Source organism: Lampris incognitus, chromosome 1 (assembly GCF_029633865.1).
Source record: "Lampris incognitus isolate fLamInc1 chromosome 1, fLamInc1.hap2, whole genome shotgun sequence".
Classification (NCBI taxonomy): domain Eukaryota; kingdom Metazoa; phylum Chordata; class Actinopteri; order Lampriformes; family Lampridae; genus Lampris; species Lampris incognitus.
The window spans coordinates 50,489,845-50,498,911 of NC_079211.1; the positions used below are offsets into that span (position 1 = coordinate 50,489,845).

General features: G+C 41.9%; 1 long non-coding RNA gene across 1 annotated transcript; it reads left to right on the top strand.

Moving 5' to 3' along the window:
* Positions 1–514: 514 nt before the first annotated feature.
* On the top strand, positions 515–4,347 carry LOC130106789 (uncharacterized). The gene is made up of 3 exons (XR_008809764.1): positions 515–773; positions 4,016–4,060; positions 4,308–4,347. It is a non-coding gene; the product is annotated as an uncharacterized LOC130106789 (long non-coding RNA).
* Positions 4,348–9,067: the final 4,720 nt, after the last annotated feature.

The window sequence follows — 9,067 nt, forward strand, 5'->3', positions numbered from 1 at the left end:
AGATTTACCTCAGGGGGCTTCACAGCAACACAGCATCCTGTCATTAGACCCTCGCCTCAGATGAGGAACAACTCCCTAAAAAACAAACAACATTAACAAGGCCTTGTCTCACTTTCCAGCTGAACAAAAAAATTATATCCTTTAAACCAACTCAGGTGTTTTATTAGAGATTCAGCTCAAAGTGAAAGTGATGACGTTCTAATGTACATATGCACTTTTTTGTTTTTATCTTCCTTTGTCAAACTTCCTCGCTTTTGCTTGATGGTAGTGAATGACACTGGGGTATGGGATTTATGGAGACGACATGGCCATGTTTGCCATGACACTAAAGCTCAGGAATCATTTGGGATTTGTAGGAGCTTGGCAGCTCCCGCCCCTCGGGTGTTGTCATATTTGCCCTCCTTGTCATCACAGGCGTACGCCAGCAGGGGCCTGTTGGGGTGCCAGGCCACGATGAAGGTTGGAGAATCACATTGCACCTCCCACAACTTCTCCCCTGTTTCAACTTCAGCGATGTCTATGAAGTGATCCTCTGAAGCTGAGGCCAACATCTTGCCATCATGGCTGAAACTCGGTGTCCTCACAGGCCAGTCAAACCTGGAGAAACAGCAGACACACACTAGCTCCTCTGTGTTCCAGAGGCTGACCAGGGCGTAGGCACTTCCTGTAGTGAAGTAAGAGCCAGTGGGATCGAACTTGATGCCGATACAGTTGGATGGATGGGCGCTGATGGGCTGAATGGGCTTCAGCTCTGGGTAACTGAGAATATTGATGTGTGTGAATGTTCTCATTCATCCAGGTCATGGTTATCCAAAGGAGATGAATCAAGTGCAACTGGACTTGGTATATATCCGTGAAGACGTTTCGCGTGGCAAAACATCGGTACACAAAAGAGCCACTCATATCTATGGCTCTGTTAGCGATGGGCGTTGGTAAACATCGGGACACAAAGAGCCATGGACATCTATAGCTCTGACAACGACTCCTAAAGGATAGATTCTGAGTCTCATCACCAGCCAGTCAGACCAGCTTGGTCGAGTCAGAAAGGCACGAACTGAGGAAGCCTCTTGGATGAGAGGCGAAACGTCTTCACGGATAAATACCAAGTCCTGTTACACTTGATTCAACTCCTTTGGATGAGAATATTGATGCCTCTGTTGCATTGGTAAGGAAGAACGTGTCTTGTCATCGTTCCAGGAGATCTTGTTCACCTATAATTTGAACTGCTCTTGAGCCTTGGAGTGGTGTGTCTTTTTTTTATTCAATATCAAAAAGGCATTTCACAGCTTTCAAAATGACAGTTGCAAATACAAACACTGAGCAAATACAACAATCATACAGAGGAAGTTATGAACAAAAATAATAAATCAGCCAACACAAAAATAAAATAAACAACACAAAGTGGTCAATCAGGAATTAAAGTGCCAAGATTCTCAGAAAGACACTGGGCTTTTCTTCATTTTATCAGTTTTGCACATCTCTCATATATTTCCATCTCATTAACAAATCCATTAAACGGGGGGGGGGTTGTTTTCAAGAAGCGACATTTGTGTAGAAAAAACTTTGCTAAGATAATTAGGTTATTGTACATGAATTCAGCTTTTCTGCCCCCCATTAAAAGACCAAGTTTTATATTTTCATATCTTAACTGCGGCATAATTAGATGATTATTCGCTATCCAAGTGTGGCATGCTTCCCAAAAGGTGCTCGTGACCTCGCAGTCAAAGAACAGCTGTTCTGCCAGTTCAACGTCTGATCCACAGAAACCACAACTGTTCCAATCAAAACTGAATCTATGATGAAGGAAATCATGACATGGGTAGATGTCATTAACTGTCTTGAAATGCACTCCTTTTGCTTTGGGTGGGACAGGAAAAGAAAGATATCTGGTCCTTGTCTTGACTATAGAGCTTCTAGTGTAGTCTTGAAACTTGTGTTTCCTCTTCAAGGGCGAGGGAAAACAGACTGTAGTGAAGCTAGTTCTTCAAAATCTATTACTGCATTTTATATCTAAAACATCTAATCCGGCTACAACTAACAGGGGGATCTTTGTTGTAACAGTAGAATATGTCAACATGCCTTTGATTAAAAGCATCCCTGCCTGTGGGATTGCTTTCATTACATTATTATATTGTCTGTTGATGCAAATCACATCATATGTTTGAATGAAGACGTCATATCGTAGCAGATTTCCATTATCTTCCATTACATCTTGAATGGACCAGATACCCTTCTCCATCCAGTCTTTATAAAAAAAAGATTTTCTTTTAATTAAGATGCATCTATTGTTCCAAACTGGCATATTGTGCGGGGTAAAGTTATACATCGATACCAAGACACACCTTGGAGCGGTGTGTCTTGGCATCGATGAAGGTGGACGGCCTCTCAGTGCTCCAGCCTCCTTGTTAAGACGAAAGGCCCTTTATGTGTGAGCCGAGGGGCGGGGCCGGCTCTCTCTGCCTCCCCCTCACTCACCCACTCACCCACTCGCACACACAGACCCACAGAGCGTGCTCTTAGTGGCAATGGTGGAGCGAGAACTAAACAGTCAGAAGTCTGGTTAAACGTCACTAGAGTCGATGCTGGCAATGCTCGTTGCCACAAGTGCAGCAAGTCTTCTGCATGTCAGGGCAGAGACACGAGCAGTCTGTCCAAACATCCAGCGGAAGTGCATCAAATACAGGTGAAGAAATGCAGCTTTCGGCTGCCTAGCTCGTAGTTCATCTCTCGTTGGCCTTCTGTGGTGATGCTAAGGGACCGCTCCAAGACACTCGTCTGTTAGCATTTGTTTTTTATTGCCTTTTTCATTCATGTACAGATCAATCTCACAAAAAGAAACAGAACATAAAACAACAACAAGACAACAACATGGGGTATCATACAACAATCAACAGGGCACTAAACAAATATATTTAAGGCTTGGGGGGGCTCTCTCTCTCTCTCTCTCTCTCTCTCTCTCTCTCTCTCTCTCTCTCTCTCTCTCTCTCTCTCCCCTCCCTCTCCGTCTTCATTAGTTTTTTACTTTCACTTTGTGACCTCGGGGTAGTAATGTGTAGCAGCAGGAGCAGTAAAAGTGGGTTGTAATCCACAGCAACACAACAGTCTCATAGTGGGATATTCTTCCATGACTTGGTTTTAGTGGATCTCTGTTGCTGTTGACGTCTTCCTGCTTCATCTAGCGGACAATCAGAATAATGTAAGTGTGACTGGACTTTTCCACACTCACTCTGCTGTTTGAGACGACTCTTAATATCTGATGTTTCTGTTCAACACCTCGTCAGAATGAACAACTGTTAACACAGCAGTGTCTATGTGACCACGTTAACAGAAGCCGTTTGTTTAATGGCAGATTTGACTGAAACCGATTCAGGAGATTTGTCATCAAGAAAAGACGGAACAGAGACGAGGCCTGTTGATGAAGAACATTGTAGACCTCTAAAGACATGAAGGAGCACTATGAACGGTTTTAAGGCTCCATAGACATGTTGACTATGTTCATATATCAGACAAAACAATGAATGAAACAACAGCAAACCATTTATCAAACCAGATCTGTCAACACAGAAACATGAGAGTTTACTGTTGCTCTGGTTCCCCTCAGTAATAGACTTTATTATTATTTATTATATTCTGTACTGTAGCTGTGATTTTGTGTCATTGTAGACAGATTTTCATAACCACTGACTTTCTACCTCAGCTACTGAATTTTAAATTGATAAAAGTTTCTCCACCTCACTTTCATTTCTGAGTTTTGAGTCTTTTTTTCAGTCCACTGTCCAAGATGTGATTCTTATCCTCTATCTAGTGGACACACATAAACTAAACCACCTGACATGTGGTTTGTCTGACACAGACTAGACCTGACCACTGGTTAGACTGGTTAGACTGGTCTGATGTCATTCTGACATTTCTAGACGTTGATACTGAAGTTATGAGGATGTGATCAAATGTCCACAGACATCCAGGACCCACCAAAGAGAATAAGAAGCATCTTCTCTCTGTGTGTCCTCTACAGATGAAGACAGGTCTGTTTGACTTGATGTGGACCTGAGTTCACCAGGTAACAATCCTACCAGGAAACATATTAAATGTATGATGACTCGTCTCCCTCCTATTACTTTGCACTGTATAACTGTATAGTGGAGTTGTACCAGATGACGGTGGTAAAATCTTTCCAAATGTTTATTTGTGGCTTTCAGATCTGAATATTCATTGGCATTCATTGCATCATGATTTCCAGCATTTCTGTCTGACTTTGGTGTTGAGATGAACATTTAATGAGGATGTTTTATGTGTTTTCCTCTCAGTGGTACCCAGACAGAACCAACAGCAGCCAACAGGTTATAGTGTGTTGCAGAGGTGGAAAGTAACGAAATACATTTACTCACGTTACTGTATTGAATACTTTTTTTGTGTATTTTGTATTTTTTAAGTACAATTTAAAATCGGTATTTTGTATTTTACTTGAGTACGTTTTGACTCAAGTATTGTACTTAGTTACTTTATAAATCCTATCCGTTACTGAGTAAAAATAACAATTCAACCTACAGGGGAAAAATACGCGCCAGAACCATAGACAGTAAACCAATGGCCAGAACCAACAGTGACAAATGATGATGTGATTAGCACTGGCGCGTGAACATAGAGGGCGCGCGCGGACAAGCTAGGTTAGTTGGCGCGAAGTTTTTAGTTTCTAGTGCTAGAATGGAGGTCGACAAAGCAGGCACGGCCAGCGGTTGCGGTCCAGAAGATCCGGACCTAGAAATAATAGATGAAGCTCAAGCTGAAACATCGAAGTCTGTAGAACTAGATGCAGAAAAAAAATCCTTGGCCACATTTGGAAGATTTCTTTTTGTTCAAGCGTAGGAAAGGCAACAGCATCATCATGCAGTGCAAGATGTGCCTCCCAGCAGTGAAGTACCTGTCTGCTTTCAACAACTCCACTTCAAATCTGCAGAAGCATGTTTTGGTAAGTATTTCTGCTGTCTCATTAGTAGTTTTATTTAACATAGCCAACCCAGGCTCACCCCATTTCGTGGGCATTTTTATGCTAGCACCTGCAACCATTGACAGTAGAAGAAACCCACAGCTAGCCAGCACATTCTAATTAGCTGCTATGCTAACATAATCAAACGTGACACATCATTAAGTACCAAATGAACTCGCTCCAGCCGACAATCCGCATGTTTATTGTACTTCAAACAGATACAAAACGCGTAATGTATATTTGCAGTCTGTTTAAGTCTTTAGGACATTGGCTAAATTTGCATAACAGCTAGCCCCTGGTACTTGAGTGTGTAAAGGCTAACTGTTAGTTGCTAGTAGTCTTGAGTGGACTCGGGGAAATTAGCCTTGGTTAAATTTAGCTGCTATGAATAGTCGGTGTTACCCCGTCGAAATTGCCACGGGTTTCAATTTGATTGTGTCTTTGAATTTACAGTCAAATCAAATGTATCAACTGTGTTAACAGAGAGGGTTGTAGTGTGAGGCACTTTGCCTAACCAACATTACAGGGCACTCAGCGCTCCTCCACTATAGGCGGGGAGCTAAGGGGCCTTACCGTGCACCCTCCTTACAATCGAACGAAACCAACTTTTTTTAAAAACGTCTGACCATGCTGAACATGTTAACAAATGTTAACATTGAAAATTTTGGGTTGCATTTCATGTTTCAGGTACTCAATGCATTTCAATGTATTTCCCTCCATTGGAAATGCATTACAATTACAGGAACATGACTCTCCATGAGCAAGGGAAAAGTGTGACATCTGTCTTTGCAAGTTAATCACATCTAGTGATAAATGTATGGTTTTAGTGGTATTATTGGCTTTCTCTAAATAATAAAGGCCAGAATGTAAAGTCTTTCTACTCGATTTACAAGGCAAATCAAGTAGAAAGACTTTAAATTTTGGTCTCTACTATTATGGAAAGCCAATAATACCACTGAAACCATACATTTTCCAAAAGCTTGTGTCCTCTAGATGTGATTAAACATGCAGAGACAGATGTCACACCTTCCCCTTGCTCATGGAGAGCCAATGGAGGGAAATACACTGAAATGCATTGAGTACCTGAAACCTGACGTGCAACCCAAAATTTTCAATGTTAACATTTGTTAACATGTTCAGCATGGTCAGACCTTTCAAAAAAAGTTGGTTTCGTTCGATTGTAAGGAGGGTGCACGACTGCACGATAAGGCCTCGTAGCTCACCGCCTACTAGGCAGACCCAGAAAAGATTGTTTTGACTCCTTCATATCAACGACAAGGGATTAGATCACTAGTAGGCGATTGTTGCTCTGTGTGCATGCAAGCAGCTATGATGATTACACATGCATTGATATGTCTCCTTCCTCTGTATCATAATACTGGTAGGCTATAGAAACACATTGGCTTTTGATGTTGATTTGAAATCTCAATTTTAGCATTCAAATCCAAATCATTGATTTTGTTGGGAAGGGTGCAGCATTGTAATACCCTCTGGATTGTGGCATATTGTGCTTAATACAATGTAATAGACAAAATGTGATGACTAAAGAAATAGAAAACTTTTATTTATCAAAGTTTTAATTTCAGTGTGTTTAATACGCACCACATTGATTCCTCTACTGATAATACCCTTTTCTTTTTTTTCACAGAGGAAACATCCATCGAAACAGTTGGCTTTTAGCCGAGCAAAGCCAGGGAAGCGAACCCACCAAGCAAATCCACCAAGTCCAAGCAAGCAAACAAATATAAAAGATGCCATGACAGTGGGAGGCAACCGCCGTGTGCCACAAGGCAAGATCGACAAGATCATCATTAGGCTAATATGTGAGGGCCTTCATACATTTAGTTTGGTTGAACAACCTGCATTCAAAGAACTTTTGACAACGCTAAATCCACAATGCAAGGTCATTTCCAGGTCCACTGTCCGGACAAGATTAGAGGCATCTGCCATTCAGATGAAGAAGAATGTCATGTCCCATCTCAGTAAAGTGAGCTACGTTGCCACCACTACAGATTGTTGGACTGCACACCAGCAAAGTTTTATTGGGGTGACGGGTCATTGGGTGGATGAAGAAACCTTTGAGAGGAGATCAGCTGCGCTTGCATGTAAGAGGTTAAGAGGGTCCCACACCTTTGATGTCCTTGCAGGGGCACTTGACGACATATACTGTCAGTATAGAATCAGGGGCAAAGTGGTGAGAACCACAACAGATAGTGGCTCAAACTTCGTTAAAGCTTTTAGTGTCTTCGGAGAACAGAGTCAGTCTGAGGATGCAGAATCAGATGCTGAGTCGGACAGAGATTCAATTGATGATGAGCCCACAGCTAACTACCTGGACACATTCAGCATCCTGGAGCAAGATAATGGCCTGGAGTACCAACTTCCTACACACCAAAGGTGTGCATGCCATCTTCTCAACTTAGTTGCCACAACAGATGCTGAGATAGCAGAAAAGAAGATGGACACATACAAGAGACTATCACGTGCAGCCTTTGGGAAATGTCAAGCCATGTGGAACAATACGGGTCGTTCATACATGGCAGCAGAAGTTGTGGAAGATCATTGCCGACTCCAGCTCATCCGACCAAATCAAACGCGGTGGAATTCAACATTCATGGCTGTGGAGAGAATCATATGGATCATACAAGAGAAAGGGGAGGAGGCAATCAGGAATATTTGTGAAGAATTCAAATTAAAAACGTAAGTTTTAATTTGCATTTCAACAGTATGAAAGTGTGAATGTGTGTTTACATACTCGAAACTTAACTTTTCCTGCTTGATTTCCTAACAATTGTTTGTATTCTATTTATGCCAGGCTGACTCAAGCAGAAATTGCTTTCCTGACTGATAACTGCTCGGTGATGAAACCTCTGGTAAAGGCCTTGAACATACTTCAGTCAGAGACCAACACACACTCAGGGTGGCTTCTTCCAGTGATATGTCAGCTACAAGCAAAACTCAAAAGGCAGGAGACCTCATCCAAGATGTGTCTACCACTCATCAAAGCCATTCAGGATGGTGTCCAAAAGCGTTTTGGTGAGATGATGATGGACCCAGAACTGATTGCGGCAGCAATACTTCTACCGAAGTTCAAGACCACCTGGACAGAGAGGCCTGATGTCATAGAAGCAGGTATGATTGCATCTTATAATAAACTGCTTTTCAACAGTTTATTGGAGCTCTACTTTGTTTTATACTCAATACAATGTGGTCAGTGCTATAAGGCATTATGCATTATGGTGCACTCTTGGTAAATTAATCAAGTCTTAATTGTCAGAAATGTGTTGTTTGTCACTCGACAGGTCTGGCTTATGTCAGACAACACCTTGACCAGATGGCAGAGGTGGAAGTGGAGCAAGTTGGACAACATTCCTCAGATGAAGATGATTTCTTCTCGTCAATGAAGTCCAGAACGTCAGAAGGTACAGGGGAGTTGGAAGGGTACCTAGCCTGTATCCCAAACGATATGGATCTGCTAAACTGCTTTCCAAATTTAAAAAAACTCTCTCTGAAACTCAACACTGGCCTGCCTGCTTCAGCTGCCTGCGAGCGGCTTTTCAGTTGTGCTGGATTACTGTTCACTGCAAAGCGAGCAAGGATGAGCTCAACTAACTTTGAAAATCAGCTGCTGCTTAAACTGAAAAAGAAGTTTGTAGACTAGGTTATAGGTGATTTAGGGTGTCACAAAACTAGTGGCCTTGATTTGCAATATTCCTCTCTGGAATATTGCTGCTCTTTTATGTTAGTTCCTTTAATTTTGTAACACTTGTGAGCGTCATCATGTGGACATTACTTTGTAGTTTGTACCTCTCTGAGAGAGAGAGACAGAGAGAGAAAGTAGGCGTGCACAAGCCTGTTTAATGTTTTTTACCACTAAATGGATGAGCTCAATTAACTTTGAAAATCAGCAGCTGCTTAAACTGAACAAGAAGTTTGTAGACTAGGTTACAGGTGATTCAGGGTGTCACAAAACTAGCGGCCTTGATTTGCAGTATAACAGCTGTTGGTGTTGACATGTATGTTGTTGTAATTACACTTACATTTGTGTAGGTATTCTTTGTTGTTATCGCACTTACACAC